Source organism: Argopecten irradians, chromosome 3 (assembly GCF_041381155.1).
Source record: "Argopecten irradians isolate NY chromosome 3, Ai_NY, whole genome shotgun sequence".
In the NCBI taxonomy this organism is placed as follows: domain Eukaryota; kingdom Metazoa; phylum Mollusca; class Bivalvia; order Pectinida; family Pectinidae; genus Argopecten; species Argopecten irradians.
The window spans coordinates 31395839-31419276 of record NC_091136.1 but is presented as its reverse complement, the minus strand read 5'-3'; the positions used below and the strand labels follow the sequence as shown (position 1 = coordinate 31419276).

At 34.3% G+C, this 23438-nt stretch overlaps 1 long non-coding RNA gene across 1 annotated transcript; it reads left to right on the top strand.

The window, feature by feature from the left end:
- Positions 1-6915: 6915 nt before the first annotated feature.
- Positions 6916-22553, top strand: LOC138318209 (uncharacterized). Its single transcript, XR_011207847.1, has 5 exons — positions 6916-7119; positions 16909-17126; positions 18242-21404; positions 21676-21747; positions 22245-22553. It is a non-coding gene; the product is annotated as an uncharacterized lncRNA (long non-coding RNA).
- Positions 22554-23438: the final 885 nt, after the last annotated feature.

Genomic DNA, 23438 nt, shown 5'->3' with positions numbered 1-23438 from the left:
TATATCATTATTGCATGTATGTAGATGTATGTACATGTAGTTGTTATATTGAATAAACCAAATTTAATTGGTACAAAGGTCTGTCACATACTAATATACTGTACATGGGGATACAGGTATACAGTACCTGCAGAAATGACTTATGTACTGTAAACTCCAGGCACACAGGTCTGTCGTCATGGCCACTAGGCCTAGGGCCCTTTTCTCAGGCTCAGGTTTATATACTAGTTCAACAGATCTAGTGAATGAAGTAAAACTAGAGATTTAAATAATACAATATTTAAATCGCTGGTAATGCCTATAACCTAGCTAGAATAAATGTAGCTAAATGTATCGTGTATCCCTCAACCACTTTTGTGTACAATTAAGTTTGAATATCTAGATGTAATTTCTTAATGAGACCACATGCTAATACATAAAACAGGGACAATTAAGTGAGGCTAATTCTGTTACATAACCACGAAGCAAAATATGATATAAACGTATTGATCTACATTCCTTATGAAACATATAACAAGAGATATTAACAAATTTCACGACATTATTAAGTATTTTGATTGATACCGTTGAAATTCCAAGCAGGTAAACCAAGTATGCTGTACCCATACCCGAGCCAAAGTTAAGTACGTTTATCAAATTCAATACATAACCACTGAGGAGCTGTTGAAATTATATTTAGACAAGTACATGCACCTAATAGCGTAAACACACTACTGTTAAAGTAATTGAATAGTTCTAGTCAAACATTTCTTTACTACACTGGCAAGGGCCAGGGTTCGGCGTACAGAACATTCGACCACTATGTGTAATGGCGGAGCGAGTTTAAACATTACACATACATTTCACTACAGTTGGCTTTTCTGGCATATCATAGTAAAACCAACTAATTTAATTCCCATTAAAACTGGTTTGTTTCCGATATATATGCATATATTAATGTACTCTTAGACTGAGTTGTCCCTTTAAGAACAAAAAGAAAAGTTTGAAAAAATGACTTATAAATTTAATTAATAAATTAAATTTATTTTGTTAACTTTCTCAAGGACGTATATAAATCACTTATAAAACCTTGACTAGCTCTAGATAATTATTCATTTCATAGCTTTAGAGTCTGCAATATAAGGAAAGTATGTAGCTTCTTAGAATTAATTCTCGACACTCTTGCTGGCATATATTGTCCTGAGCAATAGTACATCTTTTTGTGAGGGCATATATAATATAATTTTTTAGCTTTGTTGGGGGGTTTCGTATCCTTCAGATGGGATCGAACACTTGGACATGGTTGACTGGATTTCAAGAAATAGAGTAATTTTAGGATATGTGTCAATTCGTCTTTGGCCATTTTGACTTTGCTCATTTGAATTTGTTTTGCCCTTGTGCCCCTTGGATCATTTATCCGTTTGAGGGAGGTTGCTGCTTCCTCCCTGATTTTGTCAGTTGTTCATGATGTAGCTGCTGACGAGATGTATCTTCCATTTTTCGCACCATCATTTCGTGGTGATTTGAATCAGTTTCTTAATCAGAAATTGTATCTGAGCTTTCAGTACTCAAGACTTCGTTATTTTCCGATAGTGATAGGTATTAAGCTTGAATACATTTGGTACTCTTGCAATACCTAAACACTTTGTCGTTGGCGGGGTGTCTGTAGTAGTGACCAGTCTGCAGGGAATTTGAACAGTTGATATTTTCATTGGGTTGATCTCGTTGTTTGGCTTCTGCTAGGTATTTTTCCCCAATGGTCGATATCTTTGGAAGTGGGTTTTCCAGTAAATAATCGACTGTAAGTCATTTATCTTTACACGTTTAAAACGTTGCAGCCTTTAAGCTCTAAATCTCCATATCAATCCATTAGTGATCAAATTGATGCGAGAATCTTGGCTATTCAGATATGTGTGTCATATGTCACGTAAACGATGTAGGCTTGTCATTCGTTCGATGGGAATGACGTTTTCAATAGTTTTATATAATTCAGTATGATTTAACCATTATTCTCTGGGAACTGATCCAGTTATGAAAATGTCCATTTCAACAATAAAAGCCGACTTTACTGACCTTGGAACTGAAGACGAAATACGTGCGCGTGTCTTCTTAATTAGGTCTGATTTTCAGTGAAATTCTCAAATTTATCCATTGTTTGTATTTTTTCTACCATATGTTCACAAAACTGAACAGTTATCTGAATGTACTTCAATAAAGAATTTCAAAATATGCGGATCACTCTTATTCCGATTTTGCATATAACAAGTGTTGTCTGCCCTTGCGGGTAGATATTTATTATGACGTCATGTGTCTGTAAGCGTAGCGTCATACTTTACAGAGAAATCGATGGACTCGGTTTCCTCAATAAAATGATGATCTTATAGACAATGATAACTTCTTTAAAATATACACGATAATGTTCCAATACTTTCTATATTTTTTTCTAAAGGAATTACTGAGGTGCCATAGCTTTATTTTTGTTTTACAAGAAGTATTACTAGTCCAGCGGATTCTTGCAGAAATTTGATAAAATTGTGCACTTTTTGATAAAAGCACATATCAAGAATACAACCAAAGGAAACTTTTAAGAACCGGGCCATTTTCAAAAATAGCCTATGACGTCATGGCGGCCATTTTCCAATATGGCCGCTAAACATATTACTTACCACCTTCCAACAACATCAAGTCATACTGAAGATTTAAATACAACTAATCTGTTTTGACATCAAGATTACAACCAATGGAAACATTTTAGGATCTGGGTCATTTCCAAAAATAGCCTATGACATCATGGCGGTCATTTTCCAATATGGCCGCCACATATTTTTTACTTATCACATATCTTAGCATCAAGTTATAGTTATCAAAATTCATTTAAAGGTATAGATACAATTAATTTGTTTTGATATCAAAAATACTACCAAAGGAAACTTTTCAGGACCCAGGCCATTTAAAAAAATAACCTATATTTGTTTTACAAGAAGTACTACGTCAAAATAACAGCACAGCATTATGTAGCACACTGTTGTGATGCTGGAAAGGATTGCATCATTTTTTTCAATTATGCATATTTTTTATTGTATATCATTGTACATAATTTATATAATTAAACGTATATTTCTGAACTTGGCTAGTCTTGTATAAATCAACCTCAAACTGAAGCAAATTAATTGTAAGATTATATGATGATCGGTATTAACAAAAAATCAAGACACATTGTATTGCAATCCACTTTATTTTATCGAGATACACATACAATGATAAAACGAAATGTTTTGAACATGTATATTTGAAATATTGTGGTTTACAGTAGTGAAGAAAGCTGTATGACTTCTAGAATGGAAACTAACTAAAGGGAGGTTATGTACTAATTTGTTTCAGATTTCATACAGTTCTGTTTCTTTACAGGTGAAATCATCTTCCATGTATCTGTGATATTATTAAATATTGCAAATACATACATTATTCCTTGTGATATTCATAGTTTGCATTCAAGTTTCATATCCAACTTTTTTTTTCTTTTTGGCGTATAAATTACAAAACAAAGCTTGTAGTCTTCAAATTAAGGCTGTTACATAAGGATTTTAAATTGAATACATTATAATATTATATTTGATTGTAGATTATCTTAATCACCATGTGTTGTATTACCTACTTTTACTTCTCATTGCTGTATATAGTATTGCATTGTGTGGTGTTTTGCAAATAAAATTAATACAATGATCTGTTTCCATTATTTGTCTAATGAGTAGACCTTAATTTTGTTATACTAAACGATCCAACTGACGACGGAAGACAACGGCTGACAAAAACACTACTGTACTTGTAACTACTCTCTATATGGGAACAACCAACTAAATGAAAATAGACCTTCGAAATGACTCCTATGTATAGATTTGGCCCATAGAAATTAAACCCATCCACTGATTGGCTGGTTAATTGTTAATTTCAATACATTTTTTTGACAGGCAATCATTCCAAGGTATAATTGATAATAACTATAAAGTTGGAAATCCAGATTGAAATTTAGGTTCAAAATATCAATTTTTATACTGAATAGGTAAAAACAATCGAATTTCAGGATTTTACAACTTGCAAAATGTACCTTTTTACAAAATGGCTACCTTGGTTGGAGTTTGCGTTAAAGGACCCACATTTTTTTCCTATCGAGTGTTTTATAGAGCACAATAGCTAAGTAGTAATCAGCTGTTTTAATAATACATTTCTTAACATTATTTTCTATGTAAAAACATTTAGTTGGTTAGTCTCTAAGGCTTTACCTTATCTGCATGGTAACATTGAACTTTGAACTTGCGTATGAAGATGTTCTATGCAACGTATAGGGGCTTTTTTTTAAGAAACACATGCCTTTGTTTACATTTTGACGCACATTACATGTATAGTATTGTTTTTCATAGAATTTTGGGGAAATGTAAACAATATATATATGTGTGGCGCCATGGTAAAAGGCTCAGGTATGTTTGGCTAGGCGATAGCTATAGGGTGCCGTAGATCATGAGTTCGAGACCCAGATATATAGGGCACAGAGATCTGAGAATCAGTTACAGATTATATAATCAATGACCCACCATGCAGAGTACCCACCTTAGGACACTCTGGTGGGTCCATGATTTACTGGTGGATCTCTAGATCTAGAGCTCTAAAACGTCTAAAAATGGTCTTAGTGCACTCTGGTGGGGCCATGATTATATAATCTGTAACTAATTCTCAGATCCCTGTGGGATAGGGCACGAATACTAATCAATAAATTGTCATCCTTTGATCAACTGTGTTTCTTTGATATGTCTAATTACTTAAACACAATGTATATTTTTTTTATCCAAAGGTTTTATTTGAATAATTTATTTGAAATTGTACTTCGTTGATGATTATATTATATATTTTTATATATAATACTGTACAATATTTTTAAAAATAAAGAATTGTATTAAAAGAAATGGGAAAAAATATCCCGACGTGCAGTGCTTTCATTTTTGTTAAAAATTATGGATGTCAAATGTAATCATAACCTCTGTGTCTGTCTCCGTTATACTATTGAGTCTTTGGGGTGGACGGACGTGAGGCCTTAGGACAGAGGTCAGTTATGAACATATCCTCTTGACTTCGTTCTTTGAGACACATACTAAAACATAGTAATCCACGCGTTGGTAGTTTCGTGTCTGCACAAATACATTGTTTCCATCGAACACAAGTGAAGTTGTTCTATATATCGATGAAACTACCGTAGATTATTTACTCACATGGCCCAAGGAAGTAATATCGTCAAATCAGACGACAATCTCAAGCACATTTCAAGCTACTAGAACACCGGTAGTTTCGCCTCGCTGCAAAATAACGCTCACAGAGTTCACACATTTGGCCGAGTAAAAACTTTATGTAATTATACTTTATATTAACTTTTAATAAATTTAATGCATATTTAAATATCTGATCTGATTAAATAGAAATATCTCTGAAATTTATTTTGTTTGTTATGTTTATTTTATACTAAAATACTGAACCTTTTGTCGTCGCGGATGAATAATTTTACATTATGTAAAGAGTACTCATTGGCTGTTTAATTGAGTAAGCTCCTCCCACTTATGGCCGACTTTTTGTTGAATAATGTCACTTTTAATGACAATCTTTTTGCATAAAATATAAATGAAAAGTTGCATGAGTGTAAATATAGGGAGTGTATTTCGCTTTTATTTTAACCATGCTTGTATGGAGCAATACCTCTACGATTATAATCGTAGAGGAATTGCTCCATATAAGCATGGTTAACATACAAGCTAAATCCACTCCCTATGTATGCATCACATATATTGCTAGAAAAGATACACATTTTTGTATATTAGATATTTTTTGTGCTCTGGAGAAAAAGGTGATTGATTGAGCTGAAAGAAAAGTATTAAAGAGAAACGTGTTGAAACGTGTATATGAACTCTACACTAAAGCTGAGAGGTTCTATATTATTTTAGTCCAATATCATATAATTAATTTTAATTGTCTTCTTGCTAAATCTGATTTTCTGATTGTCAGATTCATTTTCTTCATACTACTATGAAGGAAAAATATCCGAGAATGCCGCGAAAACCCGATGTTATATATCATGACTTCATAATAGAGACATCAACGTTAATTGCTTATTGATTTCTCTCTTATTTTTTTATGAAACGTGTTGGTCTTAGTGTTTCACTATTCGGGTCCGCACATCAGTGCATTGATGACTAGAGTAGAAACAATGTACAGGTACGTTACCAAATATTAGAATCAGTTCCTTAAAAAAACATCTAAATAGAATCTCGCATAGGATCGAGACTGTATGTATTGATTGCATATGAACTGTATATCATGAATTAAAATCAATGTAAAAATTTGTATAAATAAATGAAATATCAAGCTTATTTTGATAACATGACAGTGATTGATATAAAGAATAAATGGCGAATAAAATAAGCAAGAGAAAATATTCTGTGCTCTGCAAAGTCACCATCGAAAAATATAGTGATTTTGATATCTTGAAATGCTTTATTTTCTATGGAGTATAACTGTTTAACCTCTCCTTACATAACAGGTAAACTTCATTATTTCCAGTGAAAGGAAGTAAAAAGGCTTTTTGTAGTACGTAATGAACTGCAGTATATAATAATTTGGTGTTATAATCTCAATTTCTTTAACGAGTTACCTCCCTTGAACTAAAAAAGTACAAACGGAGATGAAATTAGCTATTTATAGAACACAAAATGGACACATAGAAATATTGTAGTGCTATCGATATAACCTCCCGCAGTGCCTTTTGATAGATACATTAGCATTTAAACTTCTTTATTCTCTAGTATGTTTTCGCATCATACGCACCTGTACGTGCGTTTATTTTACTGGAAACGAAAGTAGGAAACCGAAAGTAGAAAATCCGAACGTGCTAGCTTCCGGTTTACAGCTAATAATCTCTATAAATACAGACAGGCCATGGAAAACAAAACTGAGTGTGTTGGCTAAATGTTTACACCGTTTTTCCTGCTAGTTTGATGTACTATTGTAATCATGACATCAACGAACCGGCATTCATCACCGTTGACTTCCAAATTTAATTACATGCCTGTACACGAGCGTAAGAAACTGATAGAGACAAAGGTAAGTTGTTATCAATTTCCACAATATATATAAGTTAATCGATATATATACATTTTAATTTAATAGTCCAGCGCCAATATTTTAGAAAAAATCACGTTATAAACCTTATACAGTTGTAAGTTATTTTCTGCTTTCATTTTCAACTATGACTAAGGCCTATTTTGTTATAGTTTTACTTTCATTTCCAAATTTTATTCGGTCGGTATACTACATGTACAGATATCAAAAAACGAAAATAAAAATATTTGAAGAAACAATATACAGTATATATTGCTGTTGAAAATGCACGTTGATTACGTGTATTTGCTTAGGGCCAAACATATAATAAATTAAATTGTAGATTACATGTGCCTTAACTGGCATTTTGACATGCTTACTATTTTTTCTTCGGTAATCTATTGAAAACCATAAGGTTTAATGAATCAATTAGTGGAAATCATTTGAATGGACAGACTAAATTTATGATGTCATATAAATGTTAGTAAAACAAAGAAATCATGCTCTGTGAAATTCTTGTTTTTATAAATATGATTATTACTATTCACATTGAAAAAACGTGAAATGAAATCGTTGATCATATTTTGGTTTCATTGTGTCTGAACATATGTACACATTTCACAGCACTGTAAATGTACCTATGTAAATATAATAATTTTGGCAGTAATGCCAATATCACGTTCACCTTAGATTAAAGCCTATGCATTGAAAGTATTGTAATTATCAAAATGTTGGTAGCTTTTGGAGGTTAATAATATATCAAAAGTTCTTCTTGATATATGAGTTTGAAAAATACATAACTTTACTTTTTTGATATTGCATTTGGAAACATGACTTTTTAACTTTATACATATATTAGGAGTTGTGGCAAAGCAAGTTAGTGAACTAGTTTATTATATTTCATATTACATAGTCACTCGAGGCATGTAAAATCCTTTATTTGAAATAATGTGTGAATTGACGTCAAATTTCGGTGTTTGACCTTTAGATTTAAAAGTAAGAGGACTCAACCACATGAGCTAAACTGATTTTGATTCATTGATATTGAATTAAAATATTTTATTGGCCACGATTTTCTCATTAGCAAACTATAAGCAAATGGTGGGTTATTCAAATTGCATTTCGTCCTTGGTCCGTCATCCGTTCGTCCATCCTTCCTTCCGTTAACAATTATTGTTGCATTTTGGGACCGATGTGTCAACAATATGGCTGACAGGCCGCCGTCTTGAATTTTGACAGTTGAAGTGTTATTTTCTAGAAAGTATGAGAGTGATATGTCTCAAGTTTCATATGTAGGATCTTTATGGACCCTTGATGTATTTTATTTTGGGACAGATCAATCAACAAAATTGCTGACTGGGAGCCATCTTCGTTTTTTGAGAGTTAAAGTTTGTAATTATTATATAACCTACGATTGAAATGACTGTTTTCTAAGGTTCTAAATGCGGGCACTCTTAGGAAATTTTACTATGTGCATTCAATATTAGAAAAGGAGAGTGAAACGCAAAGAAAAACAGCAAAATCCCCCTTTCCATTGTCAGACATAGATAATTCTTTCATGAGCGAGAATCTCTTGTTTTTTCGATACAAACACATCAGATGACCATTTTTCAGAATATTATTGCGTTGAACAAAAAAGTCTAAGTCGAGAAAATCACTACAAAATCTTTGCGGTCATTTAAAGCCCCATTATGTTTTGGGGTGAAAAAATATCCTCATAAAAGTACCAAACTTTGCTGAATAGTAGAGCATATATCCTTATGAAAATATCCGCTAATACAAAATGCACATTTCCATGTTTTTAAAAAACAATAGAAAACCCCTCTTCGGAGAGGGGGAATTCCGTAGTTCCGCCCCAGAGCCAAAACAATCTAGTACGCATGCGTAGGCACATAAAAAGTGGAATTTCCCTAACAAACTTCAACATCATGATATGCATGGCGAACGCATTGTAAACTCGCCAAATACGTGTCAGCGAACACACATGGGTCCGTTGGAACGTGGTGAAGTAACTACCTACTTAATTGACATATATACCGTTGCTATTACCTCCTTTATTTTTTTTTTATCAATTATACATGTAAACATTGTCTGGTATATTTTCCAACCGGGGGAATGCGTATGTTCAAAGAGCGAGACCAATTCTAGTTGCCCGATCGCGATCGACTGCACGTTACGAACATACGCATTCCCCCGGTTGGAAAATATACCAGAAAATGTTTACATGTATAATTGAAAAAAAAATAAAGGAGGTAATAGCAACGGTATATATGTCAATTAAGTAGGCTGGATCCTAACATATCTGTTGGGCACATGAATACTGAGAATATATATATTCTAAATGTAAAAGACCTTGTAGTGAGCAGCAAACTTCCTCCTCTTGCTCCGGCTGCACAAACGGGTTCATTCCAAACATGCAACAATAAATGGTGCATGATGTGTCCATACACAGCATCCACAGACACATTTGAATGTGCTATCAACAACAGAGCATAAAACATCCGACAGAACCTGACGTGCAAATCCAGCAATGTCATCTACCTCCTCTCGTGTAGGAAATGCACAATGCAATACGTTGGGGAAACCGGTGGTCCACTCAACGTCAGAATCAACAATCACCGCTGGTCTATCAAACAGAACAAACCTGACTATCCGGTTGCCAGACATTTCAACTTGCCCATCCATAGTTGGGAAGACATGCAGGTGATTGCAATTGAGCACTGTTCCTACTGGACACAAACCAAGCGTCGATCGAGAGAGAGATTCTGGATTACCTATCTACAGACCCGCTATCCCAAAGGCATTAACGAACGTTAAATATACAAATTGACATCAATTGATCACTTGCTCTTCAATTAATTATCCCTATTTCCAGCATTTTCCCGTTCTGTTCTACGCGTTTTTGATCCTTTACATATGCTGCCCAGCAAAAGGCGACTAAATTTGGGACTTTGCTTCTTTGTCAACACACCGAGGAGATAGGCGACTAAATTTGCATCCTATACCAATGAGCACTATAAATCTATTTCGCCACACATTTGACGTCACACGTGGCACGCTTTCCAGTCATCGCTCATATTAAATTTTAGCGTTCTGCCGAACAGCATGGATACACCACAGGTGTTCGTTTCTAATATAAGTATAATACTGGGTCAAGGTCTATAACTCGGCCGGCCATATAACACTACCCAATTTCAGAAAAAGTATGATTATTAACCAACCGTATAGGATATAATAATAGGAATACTCTCAATCGACAGCCAGATAATTTATCTTTAATTTGGTATATGATACAATATATATCATGCCGTATAAATGTCACTAGGTATCCAGAAACATCGGAAAACAGCCAGATTTCAACTGGTCGGACACTGGTGTCCTCCGATAAACACGATAGGGCTCTAATGGGTAGTTCAAAAACCACTGCATGTCAACACTTCAGCTTCATAGGAATTAAAGTTTGGTAAAAAACAAACTTACCGGTATGTTAGTGTTTATCTATGTACCATCCATTTGCGCAATACAGCCTTTCGAAATTTCCGATTGAAAAAATGTGTGTCTCTAGCCGTCATGTTGATATGTGTGTAGTACATTTGTTTTCTAGCGTTGATTGGTCAATTAATTTTCGAGAGCCAATCAACGCCGACAAAACAAATCTACTGCACACATACTTACATGGCGGCTAGAGACATAATTTTTTCAATCGGAAATTTCAAAGGGCTACGTTAGGCAAATGGATGGTATTTATCCAGGGATTTACTAACCGGTAAGTTTGTTTTCTACCAAACTTTCATTCTTATGACGCTGAAGTGTTGACATGCAGTGGTTTTTGAGCTACCCATTAGAGCCCTGGCGTGTTCATCGGAGGACACCACAGTGTCCGACCAGTTGAAATCTGGCTGTTTTCCGATGTTTTTGGATACCTAGTGACATTTATACGGCATGATATATATTGTATCATATACCAAAATAAAGATAAATTATCTGGCTGTCGATTGAGAGTATTCCTATTATTATATCCTATACGGTTGGTTAATAATCATACTTTTTCTGAAATTGGGTAGTGTTATATGGCCGGCCGAGTTATAGACCTTGACCCAGTATTATACTTATACTTATATTAGAAACGAACACCTGTGGATACACTTTTGTAGATCCGGCCTTCGGCTGCCACTTGCCGAAGGGTTAATTGCGTTCCACTGTGCTGCTATATAGTTTAATATTTGTCTACTTTGTCCCGCATTACTGTTCGTATCCTATTATGTAATCGTGTTCGTTTTGTATGTCTTGATAAAGGGGCAGATCGCCTCGAAAATTTGACAATTTTGTTTTGTCCACACGGTTGGAATTACATCCTTGTCCCATATATATATAGATGTAATATTCGATATGTATACATATATATATATATGTATTTACAAATAACGTATACACATGTACATGCAGTAACCGTGTTGATAATGAGCATAGTAATATAATACAGACATGTCTCAACATACAGATTGGTGTATCTCGACTAGCGCCGATTCCAGTGATCTTTCATCTACATCTACATGTATGTACTATCACATATTTCATAGACATAAGAATATCGTTATAAAATACATAAAGAAGAAATAGTAAGCAGTTATAATACATGTACATGTATATAGTAATTAAGCTATTAGTCCACCTCTTTACGTAGATGTATGTTCTAAGTATTTAGATATTAGATATACTGTGCTCTCCTAACTCTCAAATTATGAATAGATGAGTAGTATCATGACATTTATTTATTTATATATAGTTTGGGATAAATAATGTATTTATCTCAAATTATTACATGTAAGGAAAGAAAATCAACCGATCATCACCAAACTTGACACGGCCACGTGTTTATATTTCTACGATAAAATACCCCATATGGTGCCCCATGTATGCATTTCACTATTTACATCCATTATTTTTCGATTAATACGTATTTTGTATTAAGCTTTACATAACTATATGTAACCTTTGACAGGACACATTTTAATCTGTGAAATCTAATATGTATCATATACTAAAACAATTATAGAACATTGTATTGCTAACCGTTTGCTCAAAACTGCCCTCTCTCTCGGCCATGCTTGAAAATATCTTGAAATATCAAAGAAACACAATTTAACAAAGTATGACAATTTATTGACTCGTGCCCTATCCGGGCCTCGAACTCACGATATACGACACCAAATCGCCTAGCCAAACATACCTGCGCCTTCTACCACCGCGCCACATCCACGTCCCAAAACAATACAAATATTTCTTAAAATGATATATGTAATATCTGTAATACAGAAGTTGAAACCATAGAACACGTTTTTAGGTATTGTCAAAAATATTTTCAAATATAGCAAGATAGGAAAAGAAAAATACATGAAAAAATAAGTTGTTATACATTTTTTTCTCCGCCTGTCTTAGTTTTAAATTTTCTAATTTTACCACTTTTTTTATAAAGTTGCAGCAATGGAAGTATTTTTAATTATAAAAGTAAAAAAATCTTTTTAACGTGTGCACGTGAAAAATAGGCTCGAAAGAAGCCAAATCATTCCGAACTCTTCCGAACATCGTCGCGACAATCTCGAAGTAAAACTAGACTGGTTCCCGCCTCAGTTACCTCCCTTGCGTACGCTTCACTGAGGACCGGTAGCGAGTAGCCATCTTGAGTGAGAATTCCAACTCCAGAGTAGTGCGCATCATTTCTGCGCATGATATGTCATCATGGAGACGGCTACTTCCGTTAAGAGAAAACAACGTCATTAACGTCGTTCCTATGAACACTCTAATCTCTGTTAGCACGAAATAATTTCAAAACTTAAAAACGACCTTATTTACTTTTGTTTATATATCGTTCAAATAAATTATTTATTCTTTACGTGAAGATCCGTCGCTTCGTGCGTAAAGGGGTTTCCCACGTCTAAAAAAAGTGATGCCTGTGAACCGGATATGTAGATTGACCAATCAGAAAAATCATCATGGTTACCCGCTACCGGTCCCTAGTGAGCGGAGCGCAGCCTGGCGGAGAGTAGAGAACTAAGGGAAGGGAACCAGTCTAGAAGTAAAACGAGAGTTGCGAAATCAAGAGAAAATGTCAACAATTTTTCATAAACAAAACATGTGGTCGACCTCAGCAGACTCTATCTACAAAGAAAATAATGCTCGCACATTACAATATTTGATACACACAATATTGTACGGCAATGTGTAAATGGGATGTTTCAAATACTCAATCTGTAGACATATACTAGCATGATTTGCCCATATTAGCTAGAAGGAAAACGTAAACAAACACATGTGCACTTACGCTAGTTACCTGGCTCACCACGTGCAGGTCGTGTCGAACGTCAGCCACGTGATACGATTCGAAATCCGACAAAGCCCGAAGTCACTGAACATAGCGGAGAATTCAAAACCAGGAATATATGATCCCTAGATTTCGGCTCTCTTATAGGCCGACATATATACTTTCCGGGAGCTAAATCATCAAGTTACATGTCAATGTTTAAATATCAAATGTTTAAGTTACATATCGTTACAGTGAAATCAGCAGCAATATAACTTTAAATTAGAAACAGTACTCTTTGGTGAGACTGAAAATTTGTCAATACCGCTCAATTTTTTTATTCTTGATATGAAGTTTTATATTTTTTCTGTATCAAGAAAAAAAAACTACATAAAAATGGAAGATTTGAGTGAGTTTTTAGGTCACCTGACCATAGGTCACGGTGATCTATTGCGATAGCCTTTTGTCCGTCGCCGTGCGTCGTGCGTCGTGCGTCGTCCGTCGTGCGTTAACTTTTTGTTGTAAACACGATAACTTGAGTAAATGTGAACCGAAATTGATGAAACTTTGTATGTAGCTTAATATTAACAAGATCTCGGACGAGTTCGAGTTTCAGGGTTGCTGGGTCAAGTTTAAGGTCACTGCTACATGTACTATTTTTAGAAAATCCCTATCAGCACTCTAGCGGCTTCATTCCTTGAGTTATTTTGATCACACTTCACACATAGACAAAGGATCATAATATCTCGGACAAGTTTGAGTGTGAAGATAGCCAGACTAAGGTCAAGGTCACTGTTACTATTTTTAGATAATTTCTTTGTCAGCCCTCCGTCGTGCATTTAACTTTTTGTTGTGAACACGATATTTTGAGTAAATGTGAACCGAGATTGATGAAACTTTGTATGTAGCTTAATATTAACACGATCTCGGACGACTTCGAGTTTCAGGGTTGCTGGGTCAAGTTCAAGGTCACTGCTACTATTTTTAGAAAATTCCTATCAGCACTCTAGCGGCTTCATTCCTGGAGTGAATTTGATCACACTTCACACATAGACAAAAGATCATAATATCTCGGACAAGTTTGAGTGTAAAGATTGCCAGACTAAAGTCAAGGTTACTGTTACTATTTTTAGATGATTTCTTTGTCAGCACTCTAGCGGCTTCATTCCTTGAGTTATTTTGATCAAACTGCACACAAATACAAAGGACTGAGTTTCTAGGTTCAGGGTCAAGGTCAAGGTCACCGTTACTATTTTTAGAAAATCCTTTTCAGTGCTCTAGCGGCTTCATTCCTTGAGTGATTTGGATCAAACTCCACACAAATATAGATAAATACAGATACAGTTTCGGGATTGCCAGGTCAAGGCCAAGGTCACTGTTACTATTTTTTAGGTCACCTGCCCATACGTCATAGTGACCTACTGCAATAGCCTATTGTCCATCGTGCGTTAACTTTACTTTGTGAACATGATGACTTGAGTAAATGTTAACCGAGGTTGATGAAACTTTGTTTGTAGCCTTATATCAACAAGATTTTCGTACGAGTTCAAAAATGGGAATTATTCGACATTAACGTACAAGTTATTGCCCTTTGTTCTAATTTTATCATTGTGCTTGTGAACAAGATAACTTTGGTAAATGTGAACTGATTTTGATGAAACTCTGTATGTAGCCTTATATCAACAAGATCTAGGATGAGTTTGAAAAAGGGATTTTTTCGACGGTAACTATATTATAGAGTTCATGTCCTTTGTAATAATGCTATAATTGGACCTTGTGTTCTAAAGATATTGTGGTGCTTTATCAGAATTGTGAATTTTATAGCCCATGGCCTCTTTGTTTGCCCCTGGGGAGGAGGCTAAGTTTGCTATAGTTTATATTGAATACTTCTTGGGTATATTTTGTTTATTTTCTACTGGAAATTGATCAAACTTTTGATTCACATTATAACCACAAGAGGACATTTTGCTATTATGTCATTTTGACCCTGTCTCATCCCCAAAGGCTGAGGGGTGGAGCCCAGTTGGGTCCAAATGGCTTAAATTTTCAGGTGACCGTTAAGGCCCATGGGCCTCTTGTTGTTTACAAAACATGGTGTTGAAAAAAAAGCTGTCAATTAAAAATGGATGTATTGAGAAATTTGATCAGATATGGATCAATTGGAAATAATTTTTTTGAATAGTTCTTGAAATATGCCAATCGATGTTTGTATGTTGTTTTATATTGTAGTACTTAAATATGTATAATTTGAATCCGTTTTGGTTTGTTTGTGTATTGTCTATGTATGTGTGTCTTTTTGTGCTAGGTTTTGTTTGTTTATACAAATATTTCATTCTCTCTACTACTCTTAAACCAAAACATTGAATTCTAAATCCCGTGCGTTCCATTTGCGGATTCGTACCAGTTGCACTAAAGTGATACGGCACCGCCAAATGGAACGCGTTTGGATTTTCCTTGAAGGCGGCACCCATATGAAAGATACGCTTCGAATATGAAAGCCAAGTATTTTCGGTGTTAACAATGAAATTGATATAAGAATAATACCTAAATAGTTTCAGTACACATTGAAATAAACAATTCATGTCATTTTATCGGATGTAAATACGCTCTGCCTTGTTTTCAACAAAGAAAACATTCCGGTGACAAATGAAGAATCTTGGGTCCGCCATCTTGGATGCAAGTGGTACGCTTCTGAAAACGAACCACTTGTACCGGTTCGGTTCGGCTGGTACAGCGCGTTCCATTACATATACAGTGGGTTCGTACCAGTTGTATCTGCAAATGGAACGCACGGATATGTCACCAGAATACTCAAAACACATGTAATTTTCTTTAAAAAAAATTTCTCAAAAAGTTATGTCCCTTTAACTATAATTGCTTTCAAAATGTATCGGTAAAAATTATATTTATATCGTTAAAGTGTTTAAATGAAAAGGTTAAAAGTATATGATACACGGCAGAAACTAATTTGATATAACTAAAAATGGCGATGGTGAATTAAGTAATCGTTTTTTGCCAAAACAAACTGTGAAATTTTAGTTCTCCATACAAATCACACTTTCAAAATGACCACAAATTGCGTAAAAACCCAGAATATTTCTATAACGGATAGGAAAATAATTTTGACACATTTTGGAAATTTTAAAAATACAATAACTCTTCTAACAATGAGACTTCGATAAGGCTGAAACATCAACAGAGAAAATATATTTAAGACACCGGCCGTTGTTATTTGGTTTGGGTGAAAATTGCTTGTGTTAATAAATTGAAATAGCCTATTTTTATTTGTACACTGTTTCATTTGTCGAGAGGAATGAATATCTTAACATTCTTGTTTTATTTTGGTCGCGTGGTTTTGAGCTTCTTTCAATAGGATCTTTGAACTAAACCTCTAGCACCAACACATCGAACTGATAAGACACTGAGAACCATTCCAATCAGTATACCTACAAAGTCAAGTTACAATTTATTCCATTTGCTTTGCTTTACAGGAGCTGTCTAATGTCGGGGTGAAAATAGGTGTTTCAACTCACTACTCCGAAAAAGCTTCATGGAGTGTCCTGCCAAATAACGAAACAGATCAACGACGTATGGAATAGTCCTCGCTGTCAAAATGCAGAAACAACAAGCGAAGAAGGATCTGATTTGTGTACAGAAGAAATAAAATTGGTGACACCCAAACATATTTCAGTACAGGATTCCGAAAAAGGTATGAAGATTTTGATACTTCAATATATTTCTGCTTGATCCATCACTCATACAATGATGCATTGTTTCTTGGACATTTCAACATCAGTATAATAATGTTTATATATGGCTAAAATCCGAGTGTGGAAAACGGATAATGACATTTTATTCCAGAAACCATAACGAGGATTCTCTCTCATGTTTTGCTAGTCACCATATTGACTTCCCACATTACACTGTAATGGTATTTACAGTGTACACTTTAAGTCATAAGGTCTCACGAGTTGTTCCGCTTTGTCAAATGTAATTGTAAAATATCTCTGTAACTCGGCCGATTGCTGAAAACATGTCGGTTGTACACTACAAGCATGTGTCCTGTCTGAAATCTGAGTAAGGAGAATCCAGCAACTGAGTTCAAAAAATAAAATTTTATTATACAAAATAAAACAGAGGTAGTTTGCAATATCTAAAAGATGATATAACAAGAGCAATATAGAAGTTATAAATTGTTACTTAGTTATAAGTGGATAAATCAATTTGACATGTTATACTCAATTATATTGGTTAGGATGTTGAGGTTAGTTTTGCATATACTGAAAGATTTATACGTCTTGTATGTATGATGCATACCCAAGACAACGTTTTCGCGGTACATTTTAAAAGCAGCAGATTTGTTGTAAAAAAAAGAAAAATCAAAATTGCCTAATTAGTATCTCAATGAGATATTTAAATCGATATAATGGCATTATTCTCAATATGTTTTGGGTTTATGAGGGGACATTATTTGTCGTTCCGATTTTTGTCTATGACTTCATAAACTCAAAATGTATTGAGAATAATGCTTAAAAGTCATTCAATAAACCTTAATCCTTCCAGTTTCAATTAAGATTAAAATGTTCACAAACCCTCGAAGGAAAACGTTTGTCCAGAGAAAAATATATAAATTTCCAAATTATTACTAAAAAATATATTCACATAATATGTTGTAACATTGTCCCACCAGCAAGTTCCTTTCAGAAAATTGGGAAATTTAACAATTATACAGTACACTTTTATCGTTATTAGAAAGAAAGAGATATTATGACAGTTTATCACAATGGAGAGTATTATGGTTACCACACGTCTTTTCCCTTTTAGTTACTGGAGAAGCAGAGAAAACCGCCGACACATATATAGCTATTGTAACTGATCAGTTTGAAAACATGAAACTGGAAGACGAAACCAGTAAGTATCGAATTTAAACCATGTTGCATTCATATATGGTTGCAGAAGGTTGTTTTTTTTATCTGCTATCCAACTTTGTTACAATCAGATATACGAAGCACAAGAAGTTCTTAATGTTGCAGGAAGGTGGAGGTTGGGGGAAAAGGAGAGCTGTATATTTCTAGATCACGGCAAGGCTTCAAATATCATAGTAGCAGACTGATCTTTTTTATTTGGTTCATCTGTGCACAATAGAGCTAACTTGTTAGCATACTTTCATTAAAATAGAAAAATAGAAAAATAAACAAAGAAGTGCTGAAGTCAGGTTAATATTCGCGGCGTATTGGATTCGATTGTTCAAACTTAACGGGGTTTCCACGTCGATTTCATTTCGTGATTTTGACTTGTGTAGTATACAGTTGTTTCATGTGCCATATCAGTCAATAGTGAAAACTTTTTTTCCAGAGGTGTTGGGATCAGCCTCTTAAAGGGACAATTCATTGAGGCTAATTTTGTTACATAAAAACGAAGCAAAATATGACATAAATGCATGTAACAAGAAATAATGACAAATTTCACGACAGTAAGCGAGATTTAACATTTCACATACATTTCACTACAGTGGGCTTTTCTGACATATCACATTAAAACCAACTAATCTAATTTCTATTAGAATTTGTTTGTTTCCGATATATGTGCAAAATGTACTCTTAGGCTGAATTGTCCCTTTAAATATCTTGGCCTCCGGCCACGGGAAAAAGTTCATCGGGTTGGTCCCAACACCCCGGAAAAGTGTTTTGACTGTTGACTGATATGCCATGAAACAACTGTATTGTTACCTGAACTGCAATCTTAAACATATCACGGCTTCTAGCGAGAAAAAAATTTCGCCGAACGAATAAGTTTGGTCCGGCGCGCCGGTGATTATGACGTCAATAATTAATTACGACGTCAACAATATAAAGCGCATGCAAAGGTTTCTCGCCGGTCCATAAACTATTGACAGGTCAACAGTTGCTGGGAATTGGTATATTTTTATACAAATTTTCAAGGATTGTCATGTGAAAACAGTATACATGTAATTTGTTTCATGCCTTATCATTCAACAGGCCGCCATCTTAGATTTTGATAGTTAAACATTGTTACCTCTATTTCTTTTTAAGAAAAACGGAACTCGGAACCAGTTCCGAGTTCTTTTTAAGGAAATGTTCTATCATTATAGATAAAAATCGGTCAATGTGCTTTGGACATATTAGAAATGTTGGCAGTTGTCTTTTTTATGGATTACTATTGGTAAATCCACTTTAATTTAGTTCGATCAAATCTCCTTTCAGAGTGCTGTTTTTACAGGCAACATTTGTCATCTGTTCAAAATTCGTGGACTGCATTTCTTAAATCTAAATAAAAACCTTAAAAGGAACTTGGAACTGGTTCCGAATTCCGTTTTATTTAAACGGAACTCGGAAATGGGAGTTCATAAAACCTAAATTAAAGTGGATTTGTCACAAGTAACCCCTGAACCCACGTTTAGCTTAAACGGAACTCGGAACCAACTTCAGCCTCCCTGCCATCAATGCCACTTCTATGACTAGAACCAAAATGCATGTGTTTCTTATGATTTGTCTTATTTTGTGGAGTAATTGTTACGGCTATTAAAAAGATTAATAAAACGAATACAGTAAAACCCCTATAACTCGAACTGCAGGGGACCAGGTCAATAGTTCGAGGAATACGGGGTATTCGACTCATCCGAGGTTGGTCAAGATCGACAGTTAAAATGTCCGGTTTCAAACTATGACAAACAATGCACGGCAATGACATTTTAATTACCCTATCTTTCAGCATTTTGGATTTCTTTATTTAAGTGTTGTATTGATAGCAATATCAAGTTGAAAAAATGTATAACATAAATTTAGCGTTTGGAAAAGCTAATGAGAAAGCCCTAAATCAAATGTCATTCACAGCAGAGTAAGCGCTCGTCATCTAGGTTAATGTACAATATCCATATTGGTCAACAAGGAGTACATTTTCTATTATTTAATTATCACAAATTATTTAAAACATTTACAAAATACATACTCAAAATAAAGTTATTAACCAGCATATTTACGGACATAAGGAATGATATCTATAGATGTCTATTTAGTATTTACGAGTAAATTTACAAAATACAATTTACATGAAAAGATACGGAACGCACTGATAAAATGTACTTTGCATATATCGTTTGATATAGTTTACATCTTTCGGCAAATAACCTTGTGTTAGCCTGTCGAATGAAACCAACGATGAAATTAAAAAAAAAACTTTTATAATTAGGCGGACGTCAGCAATATCTTCCGCCTCTTTTGTCATTTCACAATGCGTACTTTCTATTAACACGGATCAACAACTTCCGTATTTACAACGAAGATTATTACGAGAGAAACATTAATAACTTAATGCCTTTTCTGAAATATTTAAATAAAGTTAGCATTAAACAACGGCTTGCGATCGTGTAGGTAGGTAATAATGACACCGTTAATCCCTTAATTACCTAAAGGCTTGACACGCCAATTGTATAAATGTGGCCAAGTGGACTATTCCACTATTAATTAGTTAATTTGTATTTTATTAATTTGATTGTATTGTATATTGATACATGGGTTGTATATTGTTTTAATTTCGTTTGTTTTAAAGTAATTTCTTTCAGGTCAATGTAATGTGATGTCTCACTGAATTATGTATCACAGAGTGTGGTAAGTGCTCTGTGATATACAAGTAATGTACATATGTAGAGTGAGCTCACTCACTCTGCCTGGTGAGCTATAAATAGATTTTACCTGGGTATGTATGAAGAATGTATGGTCATGTGACTTGTCTTTGTGAATGTCCACTATTAAATGTACTGTCCATGTCCTGGGTGCATGTAGAGTAAAGTCCAGTGTTTGACCTTGACCTGACCTATCTGACCTGTTGTTTTATTGGTTAATATATTTTTGGAGGGAAAGTCTTTGTCCAAAAATTAGACAGTAGCTTGAGATCTGGGGAAGGAGCAACATCTCCCCTTTTTGGAGATATATATCATGATACGCGCCAATAAGCTACAAACCCAAATGTAAGTCTAATACTTTTTATATTATCTTTTTAAATATTATTTTGGTATCTAAAGTATGGTAATTAAGAAATGTAGATTGATTCAATTAATTATTGAGTAAGTGTATACATTTTGTATAGAGTGGAATTCGAAATAGATTGTAACTTAAATTTGTTATATCTCTAAATCCAGTATGAATTTAGTAACTGTGTAATTTGTGTATGTGTTTTAAAAGTAATTGTGTATGGTTTTATATACTTGTTACTGATTGATTTATTTATAAATCTTTCAGTGGAATCATGTAGATGTCTGCTATTGTGCTGTATACATTATAAGCATAAGCAACCCTTTACCCATAGTTGAGGTAAGCAACATACACATTATAGTTAGAAATGCTTTGTATATTAATCTGATAAAGTAAGATATTATTGAATTTGCTATAATATGTAACACAATGTAATTGGTATATTTTATGTGTATATCGGAATAATATCTATTTTCCATATTGTACTAGTTTTAATGGTGTTAAGTGTGCAAGTGGATTATTTCCCCTTGTTCGTAACAAGTGGGTTACTTCCCCTTGTTACCTGACAAGCGGATTACCTCCCCTTGTGTATATTGTACTCTTTATGTATATTTATAATGTATGGGGTAAATATTTCTTTTTATCTATCATGCTAATGCATGGTTGTAAGGTAATGGTTACTACCTTTACTGATAGGAAATTATAAAGTTTTACTTATGTATTTGTATCTATATAACTGTGATATTTCGATAGGGATAACTTGTCTAGTGTACACGTTGAGTATTGTATGTTAGTTATGGTAGCGATCCTAATGTACTTTTATTTATATGTTTCAGGGTTCTATCTACGTGTCTATCTATCTATATCTATATCAATAAGCAGATACATGTACGTACATCCATTGTTGTATATGGACCAACTGAACCCACATGCAGGCAGTACAATATTTATGGTGAATAAATACCAGTGAACCCGACCCGGTTGTCCCTCAGTTTAAATTGCTAAGATCCAGTTCGCAACCCGGTTACAAATTGGCGCCCATGTAGGGACCTGCATGGAACACGAGAGGAATTCAGTTGGAGTTTTCAAGTTACCATATATTCCTGATGGCAAAGTTGATGTGAATTGTGCAGTGCCTATATAGTCCAGTGTTTGGATATATAGTTAGTAGTGTGTTGGACATACATATATTCTATTTGGAATATACCTTGAATTCTATATGGAGGTGAACCCGATGCCGGATGATGTCCACTCGCTTTGTGATACAGCATACGGTAGGTGATGTTGATCAAGACTGAACTTTACATTATTACTGTAATGATAGACCACCGCAGTGAGGTGACCATGGAACTTTGTAAAGAATTACTCTGTTGATTAACCATGATTGCTGATGTGACCTTGACCCCCGAACTTTCAGTTCACATGTATCCTTATGCATATACATTATAATTACATGTGATTCAGTTGGAGGATCCAGAAGTGCCTGATTTGTGAAAAGAGCATTTATTATAAAGTTAACCAGCTGTGATTGAACATTTTAATAGGAAATTTATTCTTTAATATTGATTTACATATTTATTTGATAATTCTTTGGTCAACTTGATTTTTTTGTGCTACTAGTCATTTATATATCATGTAAACTTTGATGAAATACTTTTTTTCTAATTTCATTTTGCTTACACTTTACTAATTTGAACTTTTTTGTTGTCAATTAGACTTCGGGTTTGTTGGCAGACAGTTAGTGATACTTTCTTTGCTAAATTATTTTTTTATTTCTCTTAGTTTTTTCCTTTGCTATAAATTATAGTGGTACTTGTTGTTTTTTTGGGAACGTCTTTTGGATAGGATTTATAGTTTTTTCCTGACAACACCTGACTACAACAGAGACACAGCCCTGTGTACATTACATGTATTGTATGTGTGAGGTAACGGGTGTTGTGGTGTTACATGTTCAGTGTTCTGTGTTTGTACTTTGTGTTCTTTTGCGAGGTTAGGTAATACAGGTATATGCGTGTTATTCTATCACTTGA